General features: G+C 37.1%; 1 protein-coding gene across 3 annotated transcripts in view; it reads left to right on the top strand.

The window, feature by feature from the left end:
• LOC115924023 (divergent protein kinase domain 2A-like) overlaps positions 1–19,197 on the top strand; it is a 71,840-nt gene that overhangs the window by 8,628 nt on the left and 44,015 nt on the right. The window contains exon 2 of one of the 3 annotated variants that reach the window (XM_030985584.1): positions 3,282–3,521. The gene's annotated coding sequence lies outside the window, so the exon portion shown is untranslated. Of the gene's footprint in view, positions 1–3,281; positions 3,522–15,225; positions 15,431–16,665; positions 16,778–19,197 lie in introns of those variants that run through there. The other 2 variants (XM_030985578.1, XM_030985589.1) reach the window with 2 other exon arrangements.

The raw sequence follows: 19,197 nt of genomic DNA, 5'->3' as shown, positions 1-19,197 counted from the left end.
CAAAGGGGGGTAAGCCCAGCCCCTGGGTCTGTATTTGTGTTCGACCATTGATATAACACCGGATTAAGAGGGATATATTTCACCCAAGGTTCTTCTCTATGATTGGTACAGACAGCTTCACGCAGCTATAATTCTGATGGCCCTTAGGCAACAAATTATTGAATATTGAGGAAAATTGTAACTTTTTAAGCTTCTGACAAAACATATTTGGCTGACGTGGTGACCCTTGGATACAAATATTTTGTATTCACCCCCCTTTGGTCCCCACCGCAGACATTACATTTTTTTAGTCTCTCTGTTTGAATATTGGCTTCCGAGGGTAACCGAAACAATAGATTATTAGATTTTAAATCAGTTTTGACGACTTGTCATATTTAACCGAGTGACAAATATTTTTGTTTAAATCAACAAATCAAATATCACTACAGTTCTTTTATCACAAGGACCAGGAACCAATGATAGGATGATCTGTTAGCAAGGATAATATATTTCTTTTCACAGGGGATTAGACAGTATAATCACTTAAGTTAGATGGATAACTATTGTAGGGAAGCTGTTAATCCTGATTGATATAGTGAAGTGAGGTGGTGATGTAATCTATAATCACGATAATGATAGGTTTGACTTTTTATCTTGAAAGAAAAGCAGAAACTGAACTGTCTAAAACCCTTGTCCAGATCATTCGTAATTTGTATGCTGGACCCTAAAACCCAAAATTACTTGTTTAAATTACTGTTGAGGATGAATAGAAAAAGAGTATCAAAGACCACCAAACAAGTACAACTACTTAATTTTTTTTTATAGATTCCTAGAAATGTGCAGGGTTCACTGAATTTGAAGATATTGTTTAAAGTTAATATGTACTTGTACAGTACATAGCAAAGTTATTTTGTTAACATACTGCTGTCAATATAATATGCCTGATATAGTGACAAATCTATTTTTAAACATATAAGTTTCTCAGTGGAACATGCTCAATATATCTTTTTAACCAGTTCTGTATCTGTTTCTGCACAGATGTCAGGAATAGTGAAAGAGTTGTCATCTCAAGGTGATTAGTGTAGAATGACTTTCTTCGAGGGGGGGGGGGGGGGGGGCCTTTCTGAAGTTGGTTACCGTAGTCTTTTCTTTAGATGTTGACTTCTAATAAGATTGTGAGGAATGCCATTTTATGACCGCAATTATGGTATCTGTTTCAAAAGGCCTTGTTTGTACAAATACGCCAGCATTTATCAGCTGTAAGTCTTTGTATGCTCACTTCTAGTATTTTGATTACTTGAAGCTAATGCGTTGTGGAGTAATCTCCTATGCTGGCTTCTTATGACAGCACCGGTCACTTCATCAAAGGAGGATTTGGGGTGCTCGATGTGATCGAGAGTCCACAATTGTTACCGTGAAATCACCAATTTGTCATGCCTCATGCATTTAGGCTGAAAATTGGTCTGCTCTGCTGTTTGTTTGTTTTTTTTCTTCAGAAAAAATTATTTCAATTTACACTTCTCCCCAGAAGAACTTAGAAGTCAGTCTAAAGCCTTCAAGTCTCAATGAGTATTAAGTCTCATTCAAGAGTTGAATTTCAACAGTGGATGTGTTAAAGTAAGCTTAGGTCTTGGAACATTTAGTTTGAGGGTGTTTCTGTCAAGTATGTATTGGTGTAGGCATGATTATATTGATCCAAATAAAAGCAATGGATACAACAGGTTTTTCCAGTTACTTGTTTTCTTTCATTCTAAACTCCATTATGCTTTCACATTTCTAGATCTTGCCTTTGCGAACCCCTCTGTTACTAATCACAACCAAATATATATAACACCAACCTGCTTTTCCTAAACTATGTCTGAGAGCCTATTTACACCCAGGTGTTTGTGGACACTCTTAATCCGGTAACATGTGTATTGACTTCAGCTAGACCGACCCTCTCCAAAGTCTTTTTATGATCTCACATGAGAGCGTGAAGGTTGTATATCCATAGAGAGAGGCGCCGATCATCAGCCTGATCTTTGATGTCTAGCGAAGACCTGTTTACCAGTCTGTCTGCTCAAGGTATCATTAAGAGATCATCGTGAGGCTTTTGTGTGATGACAGCGATCCAAGGATTAGACTGTTCAGTTACCTTAGAAGGCATATGAAATCAGCTTGGAAAACATAGAAATTTGAGAGATTATGATGTACACAAAGATGGGTGAAAAGAAGGTTATGACAGCACATGACTGAAATTCCAATTTTTTAAAAGCCTGTCTGTACTAGTTTGGACAGGGGGATTAGACCTCCCTGCAAGGTCACTGACAGGTGGTTATCTCATCAAATCAGCTCTCAATTAACATAAGAATAAGGGGATCATGGGGAGTAGGGGGGCCAACAGACACCGGATAGGCATTGTTTGCTATATAGAGGGCGCAAGTAGCTAGTACAGTGGGGCTTTAAGCTGATGTATCTGCTTTATATTGATGATAAGATGTCATTTGTTTCCCCTGGGGCCTTAACTCAAGTGTCCCACGTTTTATTCTATTCCCATTTTTGGAATTGACAAAAAAAATCTCTGTCAGGGCAATGATAGATATTGATACCTGTTAATTAAGTAGCTACTGAAGCTTAACCATAGTCTTGTGGAATCATAGAGATGTTGATTCATAATGTGATATACGATTTACAATAGCAGAAAATTTTAATAGCATATGATGATTTTTCCATTTACACAATGTTTTTTAGTTTTGTGTGTACATTGGTCCTAGGATTGAACTGCAATGTTAGCCTTACACAATATCCCACTGCCTATGAAATAATACAGTTAGCATTCCATTATTTTGAGTGAATAAATCGTTCTTCATTCAATGAAAGTGGTACTTCAAATTGCATTGTACATTTTAGTATGGAGATCTGCTATGCAGCAATTACAAGGAATTGTTAAACACCACACAAATGAGGAAGCAAGGACAATGGGTAGCTCTTCCCATTTCCAAACAGTCCTGTGCTTGTCTATACCAACACTTGTATCATCTAGAGCTCCTGATTCCTAAGAAATACTTCTATGACTTTAACTCGGTGATCACGGAAAGAGAAAGGAAGCCTTGGTGGGGGCAAAAGAATAATAGACTGGAGATGAATACAAAGAAAAGGGTCCATGGAAGAACAGCTCTAGTCCATTGTGAGGGTGTTAACAGCCCTATTGTGTGCCCCATTCTTCAGATGACAATACAGCCACCATGGGTGGTGAGGAGTAACAGACTGGCCCAGACCAAACTCTAAACATTACCCTTACTCCATTCTTTCTCTGTAATCAGGAGTGGAACATTGAGGAGAAAACAGTTACACCTCTCTTTGTGATTACCATCAAGAAGGAAGTTACATTGAATGTTCTGAGGGTTTTTGACAGGATTAATGTTCAGCCAGCCTGCAGCAAAAAAGGGACAGTAACTTTTCTGTATCTAGATGGAACTCATCAGATTGTGAGGATCGCAGCATATGTTAGGCTGAAACAGGAGTATATAGAAGGAGTGAACCATCGGGACTTCACAGGTCAGGTGAGTTAAACAAAACATATATCAATATGCAGGGACAAGTAAGCAGTGCATGTGATAAAGATATAATTAGGTGTGTCTACATCAGCTCGAGATTGCCAAATAGCCTGCTATTTCTCATTTGGGAAGTGAGCCCGAAGTTACAAATCACGTCTTCATCAGCTCGAGACTCGGCCTTGAGAAATTAGCTTGGGATATTTTGCTCAGCGTTTCGTGCATAGTGCGAGTCTTTGGGCTGGTGAAGACGCACTGGACAGATAGCGGAATATTTTGCAAACGATATAGTCCAAGATTTATCTGATTATCTCGACCAAATATCCCGCTGATTGTAACTGCAGACTGATGAAGACGCAAATTAGCTGGATAAGTTGCGCTCGGTATAATTCAAATAGCGGGTTATTTGGCAATCTCAAGCTGATGACGACAGGCCTAGAGATACTAAATCACAGTCATGTTATTAAGTATCATACTTTCAAGGTTGATTGACAATATCTATCAAATGGGGAAATTCTGTCAAATTTCATGAGAAGATTAATTCCAGCAGTATCTATAGTATGCTTTTCTCCCTCATCTGTTTGAGCAATTATTTTTTAGAGTTAGACTCTCTTGGAGATTTTGCAGGATAAGCTTTAAATTCTATCAGATTGCTTAGCCTATGATATCACTTCTTATTCTGCATAAGTACTCCTGAATCGGTAAGCCTATATGATTATTTTCAGGTGTTCCGGAGTTGTGTACAATAATCCATTTTGGCACTTTCAGATCTTTGGAAGATCTTGTTGAAGGATAATGGATTGTTCTTCCCTTCCCCCTCGTATTGATTGATTGATAATCCATTAATCCATTATCTGATTCTTGTGGTCTGAATTAAGGCTGGGCGTAAGATGATACATCGTCAATGGGATGTGTTCCAGTCTTCTTGTTACTTTATTTTATTATTGATCTGTTTCAAGTGACTTAGAAACAATCAATCATCCTGATCCATCAGGCTTTATTTGCATGGCGCCATGATACAGGCGCAACAAGTCATTCTCAGATATTTGTTTCTGGGAGCTACAACACATGTAAGACCACTCACGATACCAGAATTGCAGCCTTTATAAGCAGGTGGTTTCATGTGCAGGTTAATCTAATACATGTTTCCATAAAAAACATTGCTCTCAAGGGAAACAAAATCTGTTGTTATACTTTGATGGTTGCTAATGAAGATGTGCTTATTTTACATCCATTATCCTCTATGCCTTTTTCTATCCTTGTTATAATGTGTTAGGATATATAACTAGAATTTGTAATATTGTGAGTGTGTCTGATAGGTATATAGCCCTCCTAGCTCTATTACCAAGAATAGCATGATCTTATTAGTAGTTTATTACTGATGTTTTAGGGAGAATTGACCCACTTGCTATGAGAACTGGGTGGCTCTTTTACCTAAACCTATGGAAATGAGAGAACGTAGTTGTCAACTGGTTAATAGTGCATTTCAGAATGTGTGAATTGCTTTTGATAAGACTACTCCTAACTAATTGAAATGCTCTTGTGCTTAAAATACCCCATGATCTCCCTGCAAACCTTGTTTCTCCCTTTGAAATCAAATATAAATTTTGATGAAAATTTGTTCAAATGTTCGGCGTATGTGATGCATTGCATAATAGCAGTTTCGAAACCAGCTAAACTGGACATGTAACTATGCACCACAAGATGAAATATAATTTTGTGGGAATAATTATTGTAGCAATTCTGTAAATTTCAGCATGACATCTATACACAACTGCATCCGTTTATCTTTGGCACAGAATACTTACAAGTTGTATGTTTCTCCTACTTAACTCTCTTTCTTACAAACTAATTTAAACAAACTTCCATTACTACAAAACCAACCTTTTATTGTATACAACCAGCCTAGCTTATTGCTTGTGATGTTTAGTTGGTATGCAATGTTGATCAAGCTATCGATGTGTTTCCTTTCTATTACAAAGTTACAAACTCCTTACAAACAACGAGTTGTGTTTTCTTTGAAGAGGAAATTAGATCCTCCTAATTATTATACTCAAGAGAATACATCTATTGGGGCTGTCTATAGCTGGTTTTCAAAGATTGAGATGTGTGTCGCCTCTAGCCCATTCTATTAAAACCTTTAACATGTTTCTATCTTGCTCTGGTATCTTGTGAAAAGAGAACTCTGCCAAGTGCCAAAATGAATGAATTGGAGCAGTATTAGTAACAACATCAAATTTCTTTAAAGATAGTTTGGTTGTTTGGTTATCCCACCCAGGCGGATGACTGAAGCCTTTGTTGTGTGTTAACGTGCCCCTCCCCTTGTTTCATAGACGCATGTTAAGTGGAAAACACTCCGCTCCTCGGATAGGACGTTGAATGGAGGCTCCGTGTAGAGAAGAGTCACTACCTTTGCACATGAAGAACCAGCTGCACTATTTGTATAAGAGAAGGGGGAAGCCCCGGTGTAGTGGTCCACCTGCACACCCTGGTATAGTATGACAATACTCTGTAAGAGGGATGTACTCAAATGGAAGAGGAAGAATATATTTATCTTTTTTTGCAGGTATCATCTTGGGAGATATCCTAATTAAATGACAGAAAAATCCAATTGTTTTTATATTTAATAATAACAAAATGCTATCATTTGACATTCAGATGTACAAAGGGTTTATAAAACTTACAAAAGTAGCATTGGTCTAACTGTGAAATGTGTCACACTACTTGATGCTCTTTTTAACAATTTTTGAAGGTTTACATGACAAAATCAGACTGAAAAGGTATTACCTAAGAGATACATGGATTTAGTATTATGTTAAATCCATTGGAGTAGAAAGTTTCCTTAGAGCTCCATGTTTAATTGTTACATGTATAATTGAAGAAGAGATAATTCGCTTGCAAGGTTACTACATGTAGTTTGTAAAGCACCAAGTAACCGTATATCCTGTTAAACGGATAAGCAGTCATGTGTTCAGGTACATGTGTGGTAACAGTTGTGACGGCTTCGTAACACTAGCTCAAATTGTGATCATCACTCCATTTAAAATCAGTTGGGAGGGGGGGGGGGGGACATTTTGAGGTCTCTCATGAACAACATTGCAGTGGTTTTCATGCAAATGGGGGCTTTGATTTAATTTTTAGAATATCATATTCAAGGAGCTTCATGTCCTTTGTGAATTGTTATTCCCACTTCTGATTGTGATCTCATACAGTGCGAAACAACTCAAGATTTACAAGAAGAAAACTCTTTTCTCTGAGTGATGCATATTCTTACCTCTAACTAGGGACATGCTATAGTAGGTCCATGCTCTAACTATGGATAAATATAGAAGAAACAATCTGTTCACTATCTCTTATCGGTCATAATTTTGTCAGATCAAAACGACAGGACATAACATTGGCCCATAACTAGCCTGGACAAACCAGTCACCCTGATTAGTCTCGGTTTCTTGTTGCTGGACATCAGCTTTTATCAGAGCCTGTCAAGATGGAGACATCATTTACATTGCATGTAAATCACTTTTTTGTATTGAAGACGCTCCAGTGCTTTAAGGTCTGTTTTTGATGCCTTTCCATACTTGATCGTGTTGACAGTTGATCCAAACTTTTTGTGTGCTAAACTTTTGTTGCTGACACTAAGGAATATAAAATGATGCTTAACATCCCTACAGATTAGTTTCAGTTCAGAACCAAACCTATAAATACCGGTAGTGGTCATAAAGATAAGTCAGATTTGGCCTCCGAAAGAAAAAAGCAAATCCTTTTCTTATCCGATGATAAAACTACGGTAGGCATGAAAGGGCAATTTTCTATCTCCCAGCCTAAATAATAGGATTTGTATTGGACCGACAGTATAGAAAGTTTTATTGAGAGGATCGAGCTTCATACTTAAACCCTTTTGGTTGACTGAGCTGCTTATTCTGAAAACATTCAATTTAATCCGAGGGACTGGTGTTCAAATCCTGGATGAATTAGGCTGCGTTTATGCTTGATTTTGAAGGTAGAATGAACGATCTGAAACGCACATCGTAAACGCTCATCATAATCGCAGTTCCACGGTGTACTGTTTATGCTCACTTCTCTGGCTCCTCCAGGCAATTCTCCCTGTGTGGCCTTAATTGGCCTTGCAGCTGGATTCGCAACCTGCACTGTGCATGCTACGTAGACACACTAGAGGTCAGTGCGTTGACCCCATTGAAACGCGTTTACAAATTGTAAACGCATCTGTTTGTGAGTTTACAATCGGCGATCGTGATCGCCGTTTTTCGGTGATTCTACAAAAGTGAGCATGGACGCAACCGTGTTTTAAACTACACGCGTAACAGATGCCTGATTCTGGCCAGAAAAAGTTAAGCATAAACACGCCCTAAGAGAGACAACTGTAAATGAGATGACATGTTTGTAATGTAGGTGCTATGTAGGTGCTATCATATTACTCTATGATTAAAGGAAAAACTAGAAACCCACCATTATATCTTTTCAAAATGAACAAATCTTTGTTCATTATTTGGTATGTGTCCAAGTGAGAGGTTTTTTCAACTAATATTTAGCTGAAATAATGTAAAGGTGAGCTTTGATAATGTGTAAAAAAGGGTAGTGAATTTCATCTCGACTGTTTTGAAAAAGAAAATAATGCTGAACAAACATGAAATTTGATTTCACATATATTCAATAGGATGATTACTATTTATCAATAATGAAGAGGGAGTTTAAAATGCCCTTCTTGTTCTCAGCAGAAGGAATAATGATATTCTATAGATTTTAACATTGTGCATTTAATTCTCTACGGCATTAACAATTGGTTTGACAGATTCAGGTCATGCACAATTTACTAGCTCAACATTTATTTAAGAACATTCAGTGAAATTGGGTCATGTATAAAAGATACGGGGAAGGGGGTGATGTGTGTGATACCACACTTGCTGAATTGTAAAGCACATTGTATCTAACAGAAAAAGAGAAAAAGCAAAAGAGTGGGAGTAAAGGGGTCTAGCATTCAGTGAATGAGTCGATTATCTAGAAGCATGGACCTGCTAATGGCGCTTATCGACTTTTGCTATACTCAGAAACAGCGTTTCTATACATGTACAGTGTAGCTAGCTATCTAGTGCGACGTATGAAAACGTGCTTGCGTTTATCAACTTGCAAATTTGCCTGAATCACGTTTGAAAGTGCTGATTGTAGGCTAGAAAACAGTTGATAAATGCACACTAAGAAATGTCATTCATCATAATCACAGGGCAGTATAGGTCCTATGATTGGAAATCACCAACTTCTGTGTAGTCTGATAATTCCCAAGCCACAGTCGTCCGTGCATAATTTGTGGTTTCTAGTATTTGCAAAGATGACATTAAATCTGACATGTCGGTAGATGTACAATCTTTTGTTCGTTGTCAAACCCATGAAATAACCGGGATTTGTGGACCATCAACCATGCCCTAGATTTATAGTTAGGAAACCAAGTGGAAAATTCATTTTGTTCGAAGCAAACAGTCAGTTTTAAGCTCCAGAATACACTCTATTTGAACTGCTGTGGACCAACGCACCTGGGAATGCAATTCGATTGGACAGAAGTAGGTCCATGGTTATACAGTCCATTGAAATAATTATGGTTACCTGGTATTCAAAGTTATGAAATTGACCCTCATCCTTGCAACATCATTCACTCAGCCTTTGATAAGTTGTCTGTTATGATGTGCCACTTATTCTTTCCATCAGTTAAAGAAGTTTTAATGCATTCATTGAATACTACTGAAAATGAATATTTTAATTTTGGTAGTAATTTGATTGAAACAGATACAGCAAAGAAAGTATTGTAGTCAGCAAAGATACATTATTGCAGATTTTTACAAGAGCCATATTGTGAATTCAGTGCATCATTTTATATGGAGTGGCTTATAGTCACTTGTGTGTGAATCTTCAAGGTGATTTTGTGGCTGAAGCAAGAGCTTGGAACTAAAAAGAACTGAGTTTGCAGTTAAATCAAGGTATATAGATGAACATATACAACTGAATATGTTTAAAAAAAAACTAATTACAGCAAAAATATGGTCTTTACGGTATGCATTTGCGCTGCGTTACAACATCAATAGGTTTTTAATAGGTGAAAGGAAGGCCGGTTCAAAAATACTAATTTTGATGGTAAAATACTAATTTTGCAGGTGCTGAGTACTAATTTGTACTTCCAAAGGTTGGCAGCTCTGCATGTAGGAATAAGACATTCATATGAATGGTGGTGTGTTTCTGCTTTCATTGCAGTTTAGTTGGTCATTTAGCCTAGGAACTAGCTTCATTTTATTTAATGATATTATGTAATCTAAAAATGGTCTTTGTTGAACAAATGTTGTGGTTTATATGTCCATGTATAACATTCTTCACTCTATTCATGATTTATTAGTGAACTTCTGTTTTAATCTGTATTAACTGTTTACAAGTGCTCTTGATTTAGCTAGGCCTTTTCAAAATTAATGGCTCTCAGCTATTTCAGCAAAAAGGGGATTGCCACAATAGCAGGGGCTTCTTTGAAGTGCCCTGCTACTGTATTGTCCTCTCTCCATTACAAGTTGGTCTTCGCCCGCAATTTAAGGAATATAAGCTGTTTTATTTGGCTCCCAGGAATTGGGTTTTGAAACTGGTCTTGGCAATGGATTTGAAAGGAGGGCCTGCTGTCCCCCATTGGATCATTAAAGAAGATTTGCAGAGGGGAGGGGATTATAGGAAAGGGATGTGAGAATGGATTAAAGGGGTTGTGTTCAGGGATTAAGACAGGGCTATTCTGCTGGCCAGGGTAACAGATCAAGTTGGAGTAAATTGGACTGTCTCCACGGATTAGAACATTTAAGCCCCTTTTCAGCCTCATTGATCAAAATGCCACTGTGAATTACATCTTTTGTCATTCTCTTTCTAGCAGTCCTTTCTTGTGGTCTGTCTTACCAAGCCTGGTAGCCAGCCATGATGGCTTCTGGTTGAACTTTTCCTTGTGTATGGATGAGGAGGAGGCGTACATGTATTTAGGCTATGTGGTAAAACTTCCATTTTTGAGTTTTAAATGATTTTCATGCACATACAACACTTTACACTTATACAAGGCTTATATGCATGATAAAGAGTTTGAGCCAAATACCAATATACTTTGAATATAATTAAGTTATACTTACACTTACATACATCTTAGAGCAAAGAAACAGAATTGTAAGGTAAATCTAACAAAGAAGTAAATGAACTGATAGGAGAGGATAAGTCATCAGCCTTCTGACTTTAAGCCATTCCCAATATCTCGGTCAAGTGGCAAGCTAGATATACCGCATGAAAAAGAATGATTTTTAAAACAGAATAGAAAACGACTGCTCAAAAGTAAGACCATAATTAGTATTGCATTTTTGGTCTTTAGATAGACTAACTGGAGATTTATAAGTTGGAGCTATATTTCATGGAGATGCATGGTTAAAGGACTAAAGGTGTTTATTTTTCTCATCGATGAATAGCATCAATTAGGTTGGGAGAAGATGAGGTGAGAGATGAATAAGAGTTAACTATCCTGAGCTGACTGATGAAGTACTGCAATTAGCACCAAGTCCCTTAGTCCTGCCTGATTCTATTCACTATTTGTTATACAAAAGCTGAGGTTTATTCCAGGATTTTACTAGGGATTAACTGGATCTTCCGAACTTAACTGTTTAAATAGTTTGAATGCTATTATTCAAAAGCCAATGCCCCCCCCTCCCTTCCGAAAAAACACAACAAAACTTGAACCTTCAGGCCCACACACTAAGATATAAAATTTGAACTGTTTAATGTGTCCTTTCCTTGGTTCCTATAGCAATTGACTGCTATTATTTAAGTACTTACTATCAATTTTCTTTATTCCATCTTGCATTTGCAGTAGTTTTTCCCCTCCTAAATGAATTGATTTGAACATTCTTCTATTATTCATATGATATATTGGTACCAGATAACAACACATTGTGCAGAAATAACAACATTTGATGCTCTTTGACCAATATTTACAACAGGAACAAAATAAATGCCCTGAAATAAACCTTCCAAACTGTCTGTCTCCCCTTTCTCCCCCCTCTCCCCCTCTCTCCCCCTCTCTCTCCCCCTCTCTCTCCCCCTCTCTCTCCCCCTCTCTCTCCCCCTCTCTCCCCCTCTCTCTCCCCCTCTCTCTCCCCCTCTTTTTTCATCATTCTACTTTGTCCTGCTGATTTACTTATTATGTCTTTCTGCTTTTTGGGTGAAGAGTTTTTCACAAACTGTGTTTTAGAAGCTCCATGCATGGTCTGACGGTGCTTTTCCCCCTGCTCGATGTTTCATTTGTTGTTTCATGAAAGCATTTATTAGAATGAATAAATAGGTGTGAAATTAAGTTCAATAAGGGTTCAAATTTTAGTCATTCATTTGTTCATGGCTTCATGTGCCTCTATTCTATACTAATGGATATCCAGCCGAGACATCTATAGCTTGTACATATCGTCGCTGTTTTCACGAGGTGACGGTAGTGAAAAAAAATTGCATTCACTTTGCGTTACGATTTTCTTCACTACCGTCACTTCATGAAAATAGGGACGATATGTGCCATGCATGCAAGGAAAGGGGGGGGGGGGGGTATTTACAGGTACATGACAGCCAGAGATGTTTTCTTAAAACCATCTCAAAACCATTCTCATTTTTCTGAGACCACCCACGAAAAGTTCAAGTTTTGATGATTTTCCCCTGGATACTTGCAAACCATGTAACCATAGACCCATGACGTGACTATTCTCACAAGTCTGTCCATGCATCCATCCAGCCGAGATGGTTTCGTGCGTGATGCTGAGGTCTAGGAAGGAATGATGTGTATTGCTCCAGGACTCCTCTCAAACAGTTCACTGGAGTTCAGAGAAAGAGGATGTATTAGGTGGATAGAGTCATCCATCAGGAGTTTATGAGCTGTCACTCTCTACGTGTCTACTCTCTTTCTCAAACACATGAAGATGAACATGTATATCATTTACTAGTTCCCTTGTAACCTTTATTCTTGTAAATATTGTAGCTTACTTTGGATACAACAGGGACAAGTTTTGCATATGCCCCACTTGTTGGTGCTCTGCGTGTGTTAATAGGAAAGTGAGGAGGGTCACAAGAACAAAAACTGGAAAAGATCACTGGTGTTTTAAAGCTAAAGACCAGTTATGGTCATGCGATTGCATTGTGAAAGAAACATTGTGAAATCGATCAGAAAAGGTTGATCATCTAGCATAGATGTACTGCAAGGTTCTGGAATCATCAAAATGATAAGAAATTTGGCCAAGTCTTCATAAAGTTAGAATCACTGTACACAGAAAGATGTATATGGGACTACACACACGTGCGCGACACGTGCATTTGTATCTCTCAGCAGGCGAGAGATACACTAATTTACCAAATATATCAATTAGTAGGCGGTTTCCCGTCAACATTTTTATCATCATGTATTATTCAAAACATATTCTTTCACATGATTGGTAATAAGAGCTTGCATTTCATTTTTTGAAATTGGGGCATTTCCAATACTGGTCTTTACCTTTAAGCCTGAGCATTTACACACCCCAATATGGTGAAGTTTGGGCCTGTGTTTTAAAAAAACACTCTAGAGGTGTGTTTTTTATTTGGGTTTTTCGTTGTGTTTATGGGTAAGTGCCTAGCAACTTTAAACAAAACTCAGAAATGTGAAAAAACCAACAGCTTTCGCTTGCAGTGTAAACGCAGCTATACCGGTAGTCACCTGTTACAGCATAGTCCTCACACTACTACAAACCTTATTAGAACCATATAGTAACAAACTGAACTAAATTAATGGCTACTAACATTCAGATAGCAATAATATTATCACCAGATATTAAAGTCAAGGAGAGGATATAAAATCAATTCACAGATTTCATTCCTAGATCATCCTCTCTAATCTGTGCGACAATCTGACACCAGAACTCTGAAATTTATGACCATGAACCAGCCCCTTACAAAGGCCGACTTCAGGCAGTAAATCTTGATTGTTTTGTTAGTATTTGTCATCATTTGTTATGAAGAAGTCTGTGAAATAACATGTTTTGAAGGCAAAGAAAATGATTTTTCAGATATCATTGTGCTTTTGTGAATATATTCCTTTGTGAACATTTGAATGCCTTCAGCCATTATTCATCATATCTAATCGAATAATCCTAAGGAATTTGTCTAAGCTTATTTTCTGACAGAAGTAGGACCTTTTTATTGCATGCAGATGAATTAGCTGTGATGTTTTATGAACCGAGTCAACGGCTTTACTATTGCTTTTTGACATAGCAGGGTCATTCAATTCTGTTTCATTATCTGAGTAGAAATGATGATTTATGTCAATAAATATCTAATGATACTCCCCATCAATAGCAAGCATTCAATATTCTGTTCCAGTTACCTGCATTTAATGTTTATGATACTCCTTATATGTAGATTCTTCATATTGGTGCAGGTCAAGCAGCTCCAAATGTCATTGCTAGAGTTAGCAGGCATAAGATCTTTTTGCAGTAAGCTCACAAAATATGGTGAAAAGGAAGTTCACAATAAAACAGGTAAATGATATGACTTATGTAATAAGGAATAGGGAATAGATACATCTCTTGATGGTTGTTCGTTTGCCGAACGTGCAAATGTGCATAAAACAATAGCAACCTATTGACAGAAGAATTACTTCGTTCAACACAATGCTTTTGCAAAATTACCCATTTATGATAAAGATTTGCTCCATGACAACCCTCTTACACCAGTAGATTGTTCTTGCACTAGAAACAATCATCTTAAAGAGTTTGGTATATTTGTCCCATGTTCAAAATTTGTACAATTGTGTGATTATTTGTGTGGTAATAAAGTTAATTGATTAATTTCCTATTCCATCTTCTCAATCCCTCCTGTTTTCCATTTGTATAATTATGTAATTTGCTATTTTGATTAGAATTTGATTTAGGTGAATTGTGCAGTGGTCATTCGTAAAGTGCACAGAAAAAAGCCCAACACTTATTGCTTAAAAAATACAGAATGTTAAACTATACCTTCAATGACAAAAAAAAAATCTAGTCCAATTTGCTCATAAAGCTTCATTACAGCTGACCCTGACTAGAGGTCAGACAAAAGATGATTTACAGGTAGAGATGGATTAGTTTACACCTTTTATTTGTTGATTGTAAGTCACCTTTTAGCTCAAGTCAAGGACCTTATTGCTTACATACCGGTACACTCCACTACTTACTACCAGCCCAGGAAAGACAAGATTGAATGATTTTTCTCAGAATAAAGATAGTTGCAACGAAAACAAAATATACTTATTTTAGTTACATTTCATGGTATGTGAGGATACCAAGATATTTCCATGCATTATCACATATCATACTCTTCATATGTATTAAAAAAGGGTATGTTAATTTGAATGTTATCTGAAATAAGTAGGAAATTGTTTAGAACTGAACATGAGCCCAGCCAGAAACCATGTCCAAGGAAGCTTTGTCAATTTCCCAGTCCAGCTAATTCATTGGGTAAAGATACACACCTCCCCACTCTACAGAAAAACCCACAATACTCACAGCTAACTCTGATTGGTCCAATATACTCATGGAGTATGTGACCTGCAACCAATAGGAAAGCTGCATTCAGTGTGCATGTAAGTGTGCACTGCATGCACCTGCCGCCTGTGTAGTATGGTGCTGTATGAGTGTGTGCAGTGGAGGGCTTGATGCTTGGAAGCCATCTATTTGTGTAGATGTCTGTCACTTGGCACTCGGTTGGTGTGGTCTGTTACAGACAGTTTGAGCCAGGATAAATAATCACACTGGACTTTGTGGAAATAATCTTGGGATTCTACCTGTCTTTTTTCTCCTTCAGTTTTACCAACTTTTGATACTTTTTTCTTCAAAGGAAGAGTGCTGAATCACCAGGTATTTCTTAACTTCAAGCATTTCTTGGAGAAAGTAATAGTGTAATTTTTGTATTATTAAGTTTTATTTAGAGGTGTTGTGGTCGAGTGGATACGTCACCGGACTGTCGATCACAAGGTCTGCGGTTCTAGTCTCGCTGCGGCACTAATGTCCTTCGGCAAGACATTGATCTACATTTGCCACACTCAACCCAGGTGAGGTAAATGGGTACCTGGTAGGATATTCCTTGAATTTGAAATGCACTGTGCGCTGATAAGGCTGCTGGAGCTAAAGCTGGGATAATAAAGTCCAAACCTCTTTGGAAGCGCATAGAGATGTTATTTCATAACGTATTATGCGCTATACAAGAACTGAACTATCATTATTATTATTATTATTTATACAATTTGTATTAATTTTCAAGTTTGTCTTTAATTTGTAATCTGAAAAATGATCATATCAACACAAACAGAATTTGAACCAGAAAAAGTAGGCCTATTTTGACTGTTATTCTAATTAATTATTGAACCTAATTCTATAAATGAAAATCATAATTATTATTTTATATCAAATTACATGATTTACCATCATGACCATTGAACTACTGATAGTTAAAATGTCACCAATTAATGCACATAATAGAGAGGTAGCAGTGTTCAGGAAGGGTCATAGAAAGATCAAAAAAACTATTTTTTTTTAACAGATTCACAATTATTATATATATATGGTACTTGGAAAGATTGTAGAAATATACCAGAAAACTATATTGTGCTTGGCTAAAACTATACACTGCCAATTACTCTAAGCTGGTTTTGTTGGGTGCCTTGAGAATCCATTAGATGAACAGCTTACACATATTTAATAAGTTGATAAAAAAATTACATTAGTTGTCATGTTTATATGATTGCAATTTTGATAAGACATTGTGATCCACAATATTAGATAATGATCCATAATTTACCTCGTCATCCATAAAATACAATCTCTGTCACAGCTGAACTGTGACATACCTTAGTTTCCAGGTAGAGAGCAAACAACAAAGAAACGGAACGGATGTCTGGCTTGTTTTTGAAGAAGATATCCCTATAATCCATGTTTTTCAGTCTCTACTAGTCTTCCAGTTGATTTACCAGTTCAATGAAAGGATTAATTCTGTATCATTAGTTAGCTACCAGTAGTTTTTGTGTCGGCCAGTTTGATCAAATACAGCTTTTGTAATGGGCATTATATTAGAGGATTGGGTTCTTTTGTGAAAGATAATACTTTCAGGAAGTCTGTGCAGCAGTGAGGAATCATTTGGAAAGTCAGCTTTATTTGCTCATTCAAATGCTCAGACATCACTGTATTGCTCTGGAAACGAAAAGACAGGTAAGCAAAGAATCCAGTGAGGCTGGAAGAAGGGATTATATTAAAGCATGAGAATTAGTAGGGAAATGAGAGAGAGAGACAGAGAGAGAGAGAGAGAGAGAGAGAGAGAGAGACTCACACATGAATAGATGAAGCTATTAAAATCAGACGGACAGATTAAGAAAATTAAAATGGGTCTTGTTCAGATGTATTAAATTTGTCCAGGCTACGGTGTTACATGTACATATCAAATCCTGGTCCCGAATTTACCAGATTTCTTTGAAAAAAAAACAATTTCCACCATTGTAATCCGATCTTCCCTACTTGCTGCAAGCCCAAGATTTTGCGAGATCCCTGAAATTCTATGCCCGCCGAATGCAGGGTTTACCATCAATAGGTGCGTCCTCAACATCTCGAGATTGCCAAATAGCCTGATATTTCTGATTTGGAAATAATCCCGAAGTTACAAATCGCGTCTTCATCAGCTCGAGATTCGACCTTGAGAAATTAGCTCGCGATATTTTGCTCAGTGTTCGCGCATAGTGCGAGTCTTCGGTCTGGTGAAGACGCACCGGACAAATGGCTGGATATTTTGCCAAATAGTGGGATATTTTGCAAACTTTCCCAAGATATCTTGGGATGACAATCCCGACCAAATATCCCGCTAATTGCAACTTCGGGCTGATGAAGACGCAAATTAGTTGGATAGTTTGCGATCGGGATAGTTCAAATAGCGGGATATTTGGCAATCTCGAGCTAGTGAAGACGGGCCTAATGTGCACGAACTTCATGTTTTTGCGCACAAGGCCTCCCAATTTCATCTATACTGCACAAATATGTTCTTCTTTTTTGGTTTTCTTTACAAAAATCAGAGCATAATATTTGTTTATGAGTAGGTCTAGTAGGTTGAACTTCTTGACTAATCATGCATTTATTTGTCTACTATATTGAATGGAATAAATATGGATAAAAGAAGATATTTCACAACATGAGTTGGATCATTACACCTGAAGGCAGTCATCAACTTTGTTTGTTCACTTGCTTGTTTGTGTGTACTCTGTCATGACTGAGTTACTCCCAGAATAACAAGTGCATGGATGGAAAGAAGATAGTATGGATTGATCATGTCTTATCAGTCTATAGATTTATAATAGACCTGGTAACATTCCAAATTATATGAAAATCAAGTATAACACTTTGTTCATGGAAAATTATTTAAAGAGATTTGATCTAGTCTGTACCTAATATGAATTTCCAGGGGTAATCCGTTATCTTTTTTATCTTAGAAAGTTTAGTCAAACAAGAGTCAATTATAAGGAGTGGAGTGAGGGGGGCTTAGGATCAATTTCCATCAAACAGAGCCTTTAAAAAGAAGGGATAATCCAACTTAGGATCTTTCTCCCTTATGACTTTAAGTAAGTATAAAGATAATGCTGTTTATCTCAGTTCGCTAAGCTCTAAATCTATGTATAAATGAACGGCTTTTCGCAAACTCCTTTGAAGTGTTTTATGATGGCTTTTTACAACAAAAGCACACAGGGGATTGAATTTCCCCTCTGTGCTTGTTGGACTTTTGATTAATGATATTTGCCTAGTGAAATTGGACATGCTAGTGCTAAATTAGTCTGTTGTGCTCTGTCTATGGTACATGAAGTCAAGTTCATGTCAAGTTCTTTCCATTTTGTTTCACTAATTGTGTGTGTCACTTGATTATTCCAGAGGTGTATCAGTCAGATATGGTGATTAATGTGGGAAGACTAATCTTTTTAAAAGGCAGGGTTGGTACTAAAATCAAAGTGTCTCAACATGAAAATATCTCCTACCGGTAATTCAGATACTATATAGAAGGATGTTGATTATGTATTATTTCACTGAATTCTAGGAAAATTAATGACAATTTGTAGATGATTGCTGTCTGTCTGCTTGCTTTGGTCAACTTTGTTTAGATATTGTCTTGTTGAGTTCCTCTCCCTTCTAACAGACAAACTTTATTGACAGCCTGTTTTATTTGACAGGATGTGGTAATACACAAATTGGTCCATGTTTTTGGTTTGTCTCTATTCATTGACTGGATGTAGGCCTTCATTTGGTTAGATTATGGCTTGTTAGGTGTAACCCTATTTACGGAACTTGACAGATCATCAAAGTATTATTGACAAGCTGCAAGGAAATGAATCTATTTTTGTGGTGCTACCTGTGTCTGAGGAGGTGCGATTTAACAACAGGACAATGTATTTATCCAATATCTTTAATTGTCATTACATGTCTCATATTTTCCAAGGCACCATTTGATAAACCAAAGAGATACTTTGTAATATCCTCCTTGGATAAACCAATGCTTTTGAAATTTGTGTTTTGATTATTCAAGCATTGTAGGGCAAAAACACACACAATTGGCATATATTCAGCACTGCCCAAATCGTGAAATCCTGTTACTTGTG

Source organism: Strongylocentrotus purpuratus, unplaced genomic scaffold (assembly GCF_000002235.5).
Source record: "Strongylocentrotus purpuratus isolate Spur 01 unplaced genomic scaffold, Spur_5.0 spur5_contig_836, whole genome shotgun sequence".
In the NCBI taxonomy this organism is placed as follows: Eukaryota; Metazoa; Echinodermata; class Echinoidea; order Camarodonta; family Strongylocentrotidae; genus Strongylocentrotus; species Strongylocentrotus purpuratus.
Note: the sequence above shows the minus strand (reverse complement) of the source record. Positions and strands in the feature narration are given on the sequence as shown.